The sequence below is a fragment of the Gymnoscopelus microlampas genome (assembly GCF_963454915.1).
Source record: "Gymnoscopelus microlampas genome assembly, chromosome: 8".
In the NCBI taxonomy this organism is placed as follows: Eukaryota; Metazoa; Chordata; class Actinopteri; order Myctophiformes; family Myctophidae; genus Gymnoscopelus; species Gymnoscopelus microlampas.
In genome coordinates, this window is record NC_139945.1 from 39,159,382 (window position 1) to 39,170,337 (window position 10,956).

General features: G+C 44.3%; 1 protein-coding gene across 1 annotated transcript in view; it reads right to left on the reverse strand.

Annotated features, from left to right (window-relative positions):
- Positions 1-5,773, reverse strand: part of LOC311050372 (muscleblind-like protein 1) — an 89,978-nt gene extending 84,205 nt beyond the window's left edge. The window contains exon 1 of the mRNA XM_084064411.1: positions 5,711-5,773. The gene's annotated coding sequence lies outside the window, so the exon portion shown is untranslated. The remainder of the gene's footprint in view (positions 1-5,710) is intronic.
- Between the last annotated feature and the right edge of the window lie 5,183 nt (positions 5,774-10,956).

Below are 10,956 nucleotides of genomic sequence, written 5' to 3' on the forward strand. Positions count from 1 at the left end.
GATGAGAAAACAAAATGCCAACAAATAAAATGCACACCATCCCCCCCACCCCTCCCCACCACACCCCCACCCCAGAGGGATGTCTGCCCCCACATGCAGTCGGCGCGATTCCGTCTTTGATGATGAGTCGTTTTTTTCACCCAATCGATGCGTGGCTTTAAAACTACACGCTTATTGACCTTTACTCCACCTGCAGGTACTGTACTTGTGTTTGTTTGTTTATTTATGTTTGTATTATTTTGTAGTTCACCGCTCCCCCGCTCCAACATCACAACAGAAAAACAAATGAAATGGGGATTGCACAGGACAATGGAGATAGCAGAGGAGGGAGAAAGAAATAAAAAAATAGAGAGACAGTGAAATAATAGCTTCACTTGAGTAGCAGTGCTAGCTAGCGGGTATCTATCTCCTCCCACCTCAGCTTCAGTCCACTCACAGGACAGCAAGAGTCAGCTCTGTTGCCATGGTGTCTAACTCCATCAAACAGCATGCCGTGTGTGTGTGTGTGTGTGTGTGTGTGTGTGTGTGTGTGTGTGTGTGTGTGTGTGTGTGTGTGTGTGTGTGTGTGTGTGTGTGTGCGTGCGTGCATGCATGTTCTCATGTGCATGTATCAGGTAGGAGTCGAGTGACTCAAAAACTGCACTTACTGACTTTCGGCTGCTGTGTAAGCGTGTGTTTGTTTGTGTTTGAGAGAATGTATGTGCTTGTGTCTGGGGAAAGGTGTTGATTGAACAGTTGCCTGCAGCTTGCCCTCTAAAGCTCTTATGATGGATCTTTGGTGCTGCTCTAAGTGTGAATGTTTAGTTTAAGCTCCTATAAATATTTATCATTCGCTCACAGGGCCATGCAGCTACAGACACCAGTAATATGGAATTTTGATTTTAGACCTGGCAAGTCAAAGTGTTGTGCCCAAAAAAGGCTCAGCAGCCTTTCTGGAAGGTTGAGGTTGAGTCTGCGTGTGTGGTTGTGGTTGTGCACAGAAGATTGTGACTTTTCTAACCAAAATGTACAAGATGCTGTAGGATAAATGGGAGGACAGAGGGCTTTCCAGGCAAACGTCTGTCTTACTCTATCACTTCAGTCATTTGAATAGACGATGCGCCCCTAGACCGAAGGTCAATAAGGTGTGCAGGGGACAGGGAGATGGCAAGAAAAGAGACAGCGTTTTTGGGCGAGACTGATAGAGTTCCTTGCACATCAACACTGCCGCTGGATGCTCCAGTGATGAGTGTATATGGAGGAGGGAATGAAAAGGCTATTTCAGGCCCTGCTCTGTAATACAAGTCAGCGCGCTCAGCACTCTGCCCACCGCGCAGACCGATTCGCTCTGATGATGTCAAGACGAGGCCGTGGAACCATGAACACATGTCCCCTGTTTTCCAGACCATTAAAGACCGGGATAGGGGAGAGAAACACGGAGAAAGAGACGGCACTCAGGGAAAGGAGAAGAAAACTGGACATGGATATCTGGCTCCATATATCAGCTTTGATCCTCGCTGTTAAGCAGAGCCAGCGTTTGGACTGACAGCAAAGAATATTCCACCGTACCTACAGAACCTCATAGATCTCTTTGAAAGGAAAATCCATGTGGGTTGAGCGAGTTCAAGCAGTTTGCATGTCTGAGGGGCTTTCAACAGTGACAACAGACTCTTTGTTCAATAGTTGAACTATCTGAGGTCAAATTGTTGCATGGATCGACTTCTGACAATGGCAGGAACAGCCACTGTCTGCCACAATCTGTTGTAAGTCATGTGACCTGCAGTGCCTCTGTCTATTTTTCTTCAGTTGTTACTAGGCTGTGTATAAGTGGCAACAGATTCCAGAGTCCAACATGACGTCACTCCAATACAATGGAAATTAGACCAATTACTGTTTTTATTAATTGAATAATCATGTCACGTTACAGTATGGGCTACTATATATATATATATATATATAGTATATATATAGTATATATATATATATATATATATATATACACATACAATATATATCTCAACAAATTGACGTGTTGTGAAGTTAAAAAGCATTTTTTTGTAAATCAATTATCTTATTAAAATCAATCATTTCTTTATAATTGATTTAATGTATTAATAGAATGAACTGTTGCACCCCTAATCCAGGTGCGTTCTAACATCAGGAATCTAGCTGCTCTGTAGACTGCTCTGTAGCAGGCAGTGGAAGAAGTGAATGACCACAACTCTTAATGAACTCCCTCAACTCTCTGTTGGAGATGCAATTATAATGGCACTGACTATGTAAAACAATGCACCAATTTATTTCATAACTTTCCATAAATTTACTGTGTGCACACATAGTTACTACCTTCTTCTCCATCATCCTACAGACGGTTTCCTCCAAACACTAATGTGTTCAGGAGACATGCCACGACACATAAATTATCTTATATTATAAGCCCATACGTACATTTCCCTAGATATAAATGTTTTCCCTCTGAATATGGAAGATCACAATAGTAGTAACTGAGCTTAGAGCGAAGCTTTGTTTAATTCCCATTCAGGAAACAGAAGAGAAGTTCTTAATTGAACATTTGTAGTTCTTATTGAAACTGTCTATCTGCTAAATCTTGAGCTCATTAAACGTGCAAGCACATCCACTACACACATGATTTATGCATGCTTGCTTGCGCACACCCTGTGCCTGCCTTCACACACACACACACACACACACACGCACACGCGCACACACACACACACACACACACACACACACACACACACACACACACGCGCACGCATGCATGATACATATGTGCATGCTCACAGGCGTATGCACACACACTCACACACATAGACGCAATCATGATCCCCTCTTATCTTGCAGCTCTGCGTCTCCACAACAGCAACAATTAATTATTACTGAAGAGAGCCAGAGATATGGTTGCTACTGTCAGTTCTTTTAAATAGGTCTCCCGTGGATAACTATATCACACAACAGCAGATAGGGGAGAGAGAGAGAGATACAGACAGAGAGAAAGAGAGAGAGCGATACAGACAGAGAGCGAGAGCGAGAGAGAGAAAGAGAGAGAGAGAGAGAGAGAGAGAGAGAGAGAGAGAGAGAGAGAGAGAGAGAGAGAGAGAGAGAGAGAGAGAGAGAGAGAGAGAGAGAGAGAGAATTCTTAATGAAAGAATCTGTGATGAAAAGAGGAGACACTCCATTTTGACAGGCAGATTTCTTTAGGGAAGAGTTAATGTGTTGCTATCAAAGCTAAACAGGAACAACAACAAGATCATTTTAGTTTGATCTACATTATTTGTTTGCTATGTCCCTGTCCCAAGCCTCTGTGTGAAGTCTGTTGAGCAATCAAACACCAAGTTTTGCCAAAACTTCTGGTCACGAAAATCGGTCATGGTGAATCAAAATGTGTTCAAAAGGCAGATTTAACGGTGTCTGCATGGGTGGCCCATGTTTAAAGTTCCTGACCACCACCTCGATGACTTCAGGGTTCGATTGCTCCATGTTCCTCCAAATAAGACAATTTTGTTCGGCTACACTAGCAACTCCTACAGCAGGGACGTGCACAGATAGACTCTAGGTGGTACTAGAGCACCTGCCCTTTGCCCTCTTAACCAGAAGTGCCCTTTTGAAAAAAAGGGAAAAAAAGTTTTTTTTTTTTAGTTTACAGCAGGGGTCTTCAACAGGGGGTCCCTAGGGGGTCCTCAGAGTTACTACAGGGGGTCCGCCAAATCTTTATGTGATATGATTTTTCTTTATACCATAACCACTCGAAACCTAGCATCCCTTTTCTGAGGAGAACTTCAGCCAAAAATAGCAGATCTACAAGCCCACAACGCCTCGCGCTGCGAGGCGTTGTGGGCTTGTAGATCGGCTATTTTTGGCAAAGAGGTATAGGTGTAGAGGGGAAAAAAGAGCAGACCAAGTAAACAAAAAAAAGTATAATTTACTTGAGCACCTGCCCCTCAAAATGTCTGTGCACGCCACTGCCCTACATGTCTCTGTTCAGCAAGAAACGGAACTAGGAGGGATAGCGTATTCCTGTGCATGCAACGTGTTACGCCCTCCCTATGAAGCTCCTCATCGTCAGGGAGGGGAAAAGAAGCAGCTGGCGACGTCATGTGTATCAGAGGAGACACGTGGTTGTGAGTGATGGAAGAATAACTCACATTATGTACTTAAGTTAAAGTACCAATACCACAATGTAGAAATACTCATTAAAGTCCGGTATTCAAAATTGACTTGAGTAACAGTACAAAGCTTCCAAATGTATAAAAATTCTTTGAATTAAAAATGTAAGAAAAAAATAAATACAAATGCTTTGAAAACAGCAGATCTACAGTACAAGCTCACAACGTCAACGTGTCGCTTTGTGACACGTTGTGAGCTTGTAGATCAGCTATTTTCAAATAGCCTAAGTAAATAGGGCTGAAGTGGTTAATGTAGGTTTTGTAATAATAATCAAAATCTACAAAGTAACCCAAGTTTTCAAATAATTGTAGTGGAGTAAAAAGTATAATATTTGCCTCGGAGATGTAGTGGAGTAGAAGTAAAAGTATTGAAAATTGGAAACACTCCAGTAAAGTAAATTCCTCAAAAGTGCACTTAAGTACAGTACTTGAGTGAATGTAGTTAGTTACTTTACGCTGGTGGTTGTCCACACCCTCCCCAAGACCAACAAACAGTAGCCTACTACCGTATACATGGGGGAATTGACGACAAAAACTGGGAGAAAATAAAGGCTGATTTTAATCGGATAGCTCAGTTCAATTCAATGATTTGTTTAATCAGGGATCAATAAGTGTGATTGGTCCTGTTTAATAGGAATTTAAGCATCATTGAGTGTCCTATAAATTAACCATAATCCCTAATTTGTCTGACTAGGGGTTCAACTTGGTCTCCAGTGTAGACTGTGGACACTGGGCACCAGGATAGAGAAACAAAATGTCCCATTTGAGTCCCAGGCTAAAAAAAAGTTTAGGAGGCCCTGCCCAAAGCTGTTGCAATCATGCTTGGCAGTCTATGTGTCTGTGGTGCACTAGATACGGTCACAACAGTTAAACCACAAAATGACCAGTACCGGAGGGGTTCTCTTTTAGACAGCCAATCAACTTTCACCACTGTCAGTACGTGACAGCTTATCAGGGCTGTGAATTTAAATTTCAAAATAAAGAAATTATCATGGAAGTATTATGATTTCCTTTGATGGAAACGTTCATTTTTATACCAACTTTGAGGAAATAAAATGAGTGCTTTGACAGTTGTTTTACATAATGTAGCAACATGTAACAAAATGCAAACTAACTGACCCAGGGTATATTTGACAGCATGCGCAAACCGTTATTATACATTCAAATTACCAGCTGATACAGCTACTGTATGAGCAGTGTACTGCATACAGTATATAGAACAGTACAAAAGACACAAATGAGCAATGGTCTCTTACACAAGTATCTGGCAAGCAAAAATAAGAAACAGCTGTTACAAATGCCACTGGAAAAAAAGAAAATATTCCATGAAAACCCAGACTCGTGTATAGCCTGCATGTGAGAAATATAGCAGCAACCACTAGCAACAGGCAGGGAAGTTGTCGGAATCAGAATTTCAATCAAAATCTTAATGATAGCCCCTCTTGTCTGTGGTGATGAGTTCCACAGAGGGAGAAACAGAAGCTACGGTACAGAACAACATGCACCCCAACTACCCATACAGACAAACAGAGATGCAACCTTACCTGCCTGTTAGACTATGTGTCTCTCTTGCACGAGCGTTATGTCTGTGTGTGTGTCTGCTCGCACACAACCCTCCGAACAAGAACTGATGAATCTGCACGACTCCAGCCCTGCACCGTGCAGTGCATTATGGGGCTTCAGTCTGCCTCTCTCTCTCTCTCTCTCTCTCTCTCTCTCTCTCTCTCTCTCTCTCAGTTAGCACATTGATGGGGGGATGTCCTCTCCTCCTGTCTGGAGAGAGGAGACTGAGCACACATTCTACTGACACACGCGCACAGTATGCAGAAACAGCCTTGTGATGACGACCACCGCGGCTGAGGTTGCCGTAGCAACAGCCTCCCTCCCTTTCTTCCCCCCTACATCTCGCTCTCACCCCCTCAATATCTCCCTTCTATCCCTCGTCGCGCTCTCGCTGTGCATTGACTATAAAAAAGTGATGGGGGGGTGAGGGGTATTTTCTAATCTGCATTCGCTTCACAGTCCTCTACGTCTCCAATTGAATTTTCACTTTGGGTTTGACTTAACAGGTGCCAGCGAAATGAGGAAAGGGTCCTCTTTGAGTCATGTGATCTCTAACTGTTGCTTCTGTCTCCTGAGATAACAAGAGGATGTGCTTGATGAGACGGAAAGAGTAATTGTGTGCTTTTGTGTGCTTTTGTGTGCTTTTGTGTGTGTGTGTGTGTGTGTGTGTGTGTGTGTGTGTGTGTGTGTGTGTGTGTGTGTGTGTGTGTGTGTGTGTGTGTGTGCGCGCGCGCGCGCACGTACTGTATGCACGAGCGTGTGTGCTTGTGTGTGTAGGTTGGTTACGTTCCTGGAACCAGACAGAACAGATAGAAAAATATATTTATTTTAGTTTTCAGAGTGAATAACCTTGCCAGAAGCTGTTGCTATCGCTGTTATTTTGTGATACTGTATTAATTAGGCTAAAAGGAACTCACAGAGTCATCAAGCCGTGAGAGAGAGGGAGGATGAGAGTGAGACAGATACAAAAAAAAAAAGATATCACCTGCAGCGTTTCCCATGGCGACAGAGTGGGTGGAAGACCACGTCTGTCCTTCAGGCCCTGTCAATCAGCAGCCCTCCCATTGGCTGTCCCTCCCTCAATCCCTCCCTCTTCATCCTTCAATCCTTCACTTCTACCCTCCCTCTCTCCAGGCTTCATGCATCCCTCTTCCTTGCTCTACCTCTTTATTCCTCACTCACTGTCTCTCTCTCACTCTCTTCCTCTCCCTCTCCCTCCTCTACATTCATCTATTGGACTCTCCAAGGATCTTCACCATCCCCAGGTTGATGAAACATGACATGCTGCATGCTAAACCTACACTCTCCACGCTCCATACCGTCAGGGTTCAATTTAAAAAAAAGAAAGAAAGAAGGGTGGACATCTTCTCAACCACTTAAGCCTTATATACTTTTTCTTTTTACGTTTCACAAACCGAAAAAACATATCCCCACTGGCGATACAAATTAATGACCAGAGGGAGGAAATCAAAAGCAGAGCCAAGGATTTCCCCCCTCATCCAGCCCAGCAAATCGAACCCTGCATGCCGTGATTCTGCAGCGCCATCAGCGTTACAGGGGACCATGGTCGATCAACCAACCTACACAAAATGTCTCCCACCACAGTCCATTTAGGCAGTATGGACATTGAATAAAATAATTACTGATGGGAATGCTGATGAATTCATCAGTGATCTTTGGGAGCCAAGAGGGGTGGTGGGGTATTGATTAGGGATATTGTATGGTGGTATAGTGTAGGGTGCAGTGGAGTAGTTGCGACCGTAGGTCGCACTTACTACAGAAAGCTGCTCCAGGTGTCCGTCCGTCACTCCGTCACTCCGTCACTCCGTCACACATGTCCAACTTTTCAAAAGTCAACCCTCAGTGTTTCTTCATTGGAAGATGTCACCTGTAAAGTAGAACTAGGTGTGACATCTGATGGGAAAACCATAGTGTGCTATCATCCCTCTGGTGATGTCCCTTACGACCTTACGCAGCCCATTGAGCAACCAGGTGCTGAAGGCACACCTAAGTAAGAAGGTGCTGAAGAAAAAAACAGGAACAACCATAGAGGAGCTCAGCAAGATGTTCTTCACCACAAAGCACATGTGGTACCCCAGAGGACAGTACCACATGAGACGCATAAAGAAGAATCCACCGAAGGACGGATGACCGTTAGTGATGTGCGGGTCGGGTTTTTTCATGACCCGCCCCGCCCCGCCACGGAACCCAACCCGCCTCAACCCGCCCCACGAACCCATATATAAATCTATGGCTCTCGCGGGCGGGTTGAGCCCTGCGGGTCGTATAATTCTGTAAAATCAAGGTTAGAAAATAATCTTCCTCACCCGCAGCCCGCATAATTGCCTCTGAAATCCTGACTCGACTCGCGACCCGCGAGACCCGTGGGACCCATATATGTGCATATGACTTCAAATTCGGCGAGCGCAGCGGCAAGGACTCGAGGGAGTGCGGTGCCCACCGGCGAGTTGTTTGGATATCCAGTTGTCTAGAACCGCTGATCCAACCAAGATGCCCATATATGAGCATTCCAATATATGGGCATTAGAGATGCGCGGATCATGGTTTTAGCCGAGGTTTCTGTGGATAACTTTTTTTGCCGGAAAGGGGTCCTTCCACGTTCCAAACAACAACACAGTGGACTAAAGGTAGCTGTAGTGAGAGAGAAACTTAACAGCGGTTTTGAAACAAAATAAAAAAAACTGCCGACAACTGGATATGTCCTGGATAAAGTTGCGATGTGAGAAAGTGTGGAAGACGGAGGGCTTGCTGTTACCATGGATAATGTATAGTCACTACATCGGTGATATTGTTTGTACAAGAATCCCATGTGCATCCCTGCGGTGCAGTTGGTGCAGATCTTAGGATGATGATAATTAATGCGGTTGGATACACGGACTAGGGTAACGAAAAAGCCCATCCGCGCATCTCTAATGGAAATATTCGGACGACATCAGGGATCTCCAAATATGGGCATAAAAGGGACAAGGACTGACAGATACAGATATCTCCATATATGGACATAAAAGGGACACAGGTAGACAGAGAGAAACAGACATCTCCATATGGACACAAAAGGGACACAGACAGATGGGCACATATTGGTCAGCTTGGCAGCTGCGATGTACTGTACTGTAGGTGTGAGGGCCCCATAGCGGCCCGAACATCTAGTGTACCTAAAGTCCCAACGCGTTGTTTTGTAATTGTATTTTTACTAAATAAACTAAACTAAACTAAGCTAAACTAAAAACGTGTCAACTCCTAAAACTAACTTACTTTAGTGTTGATACTTACTTACGTAATCCTCTTCGTTCCCTGTGGAATATAAGGCTACAACTACCTGCTTCCATCTAGTCCTATCCTGTGCAGCATGTTGTACCTCGCCCCATGTTAGGTTTTGCCATCTTCAGTTCTGAGATCACAGTTCTTCGCCAGGTTGTTTTTGGCCTCCCTTGTTTCCTCTTTCCAGGTGGGGTCCATCTCAAGGCTACTTTAGGAATGTGGTTCTGATTCATTCGGAGGACATGTCCGAGCCATCTGAGACGTCTGTGTTTGATTTCCAGCACCACATTGCGACAGTTTGTCATTTTGTTCCTTTTATGACCTCGTTCGAGATCTTGTCTGGCCAAAAGATGCGACATATCTTCCAAAGACACGCATTTTGGAATGAATTTATCTTTTTCATGTAACTCTCAACCACTCGCCAGGATTCTGAGCCATACAGAAAAACTGACTTAAGTTGCTGTTATACAGTTGGATCTTGTTTTTTAGGCTGTACTGCTTAAATTTGCAGATGCTCTGGAGGCTAACTCCTCAACATAGTCGAGAGAATTACCATCCACGGTGATTGGTGCATGTGGTGTTGAGTTCATCACTTGCGTTTTGGAGACCGATCTGTTTAGCGAATCTGCCAGTCCTACTGTCTTCTCTTGCAGGTGGGTGTGATTGGTGGAAAGAACAGCAAGGTCATCAGCATAATCGAGATCTTCTAGCTGGGTGAAGAGAGTCCTCTGGGCTTGTCTGAGATGGACTTTCGCATGGTCCAGGCAATGGCGATCAGGAAGAGTATGGGGGAGTTGATACATCCCTCGCGTACACCAGATTCCACATTGACAATGACATGATTAGTGTAGATGCACTATTTAATTTCATAAAAAAATAACTCTGGCACGTGTGTGTGTGTGTGTGTGTGTGTGTGTGTGTGTGTGTGTGTGTGTGTGTGTGTGTGTGTGTGTGTGTGTGTGTGACCGAGAGAGTGCTATAGTTCTCCAGTACAACGGTGTGTGACCGAGAGTGCTATAGTTCTCCAGTACAACGGTGTGTGACCGAGAGAGTGCTATATAGTTCTCCATACAACGGTGTGTGACCGAGAGAGTCCATCCAGATCACAGCTGGCAAAAAATTATAATGTTATCGGAGGCTCGGAGCTATTATTATATTATTATCGGTGATTACCAATGATATTACCGGTGATTACCGATGATTATCGGGCCGATACTTATCGTGCATGAATACCCCTACGAAAAGTCAGGGGCAGACTTTTTTTTTTATATTTTTGCTCCCGTTTTAGGATAATTACGGTCATTTCCGCGCGGCCCAATTATTAGTTACGTTAATGTTTGGGCTGGGATGCTTTCCAGCAGTGGCCTCAGTGCGGCTGTTCATGTGCAACCTATGCTTTACATAGGGTTGCTGGGCTGAAACAGTGAAACGCTCCCCCCCCCCCCCCCCCGTTGACAAAACGGCCCGGGGTGTGGTGGGCCGGTCTGGACCAAAATGCCAGGGCTGAATTTTGGTCTCAGTCCGGCCCTGCGTACAGTAGGTGTATGGCTCTTCAAATGGAATTTTAATTAATTTACGAAGAAAACCTTTTGTCACGGATTTAACTGTGTTATACGTGCATGTGTTTTGAAAAGGACCCATTCCCTTTAAAAAAACAAATTCACATAGCCTATAACAGTGAGATCCATCATTGCACCACCTCCGCTCTGATGCAACTCTGGCACACAGCTCAACTTTTTCCTCCCTAGAGTAGGTCAGCTTAATCATCACGCAGGTTAAACAGCACCTCATGCATTTCCCTCCTGATAATAGCCCTGATCACGGGACTTCTTGGCTCCACTCAGGTATTACACAATTATAAACAGTTCTCAGTACTCGTGGAAAATAGAATGGGACCAGATACGGACCCAATAGAACAGTAAAACATTGAGCCAAACCAGGCCTT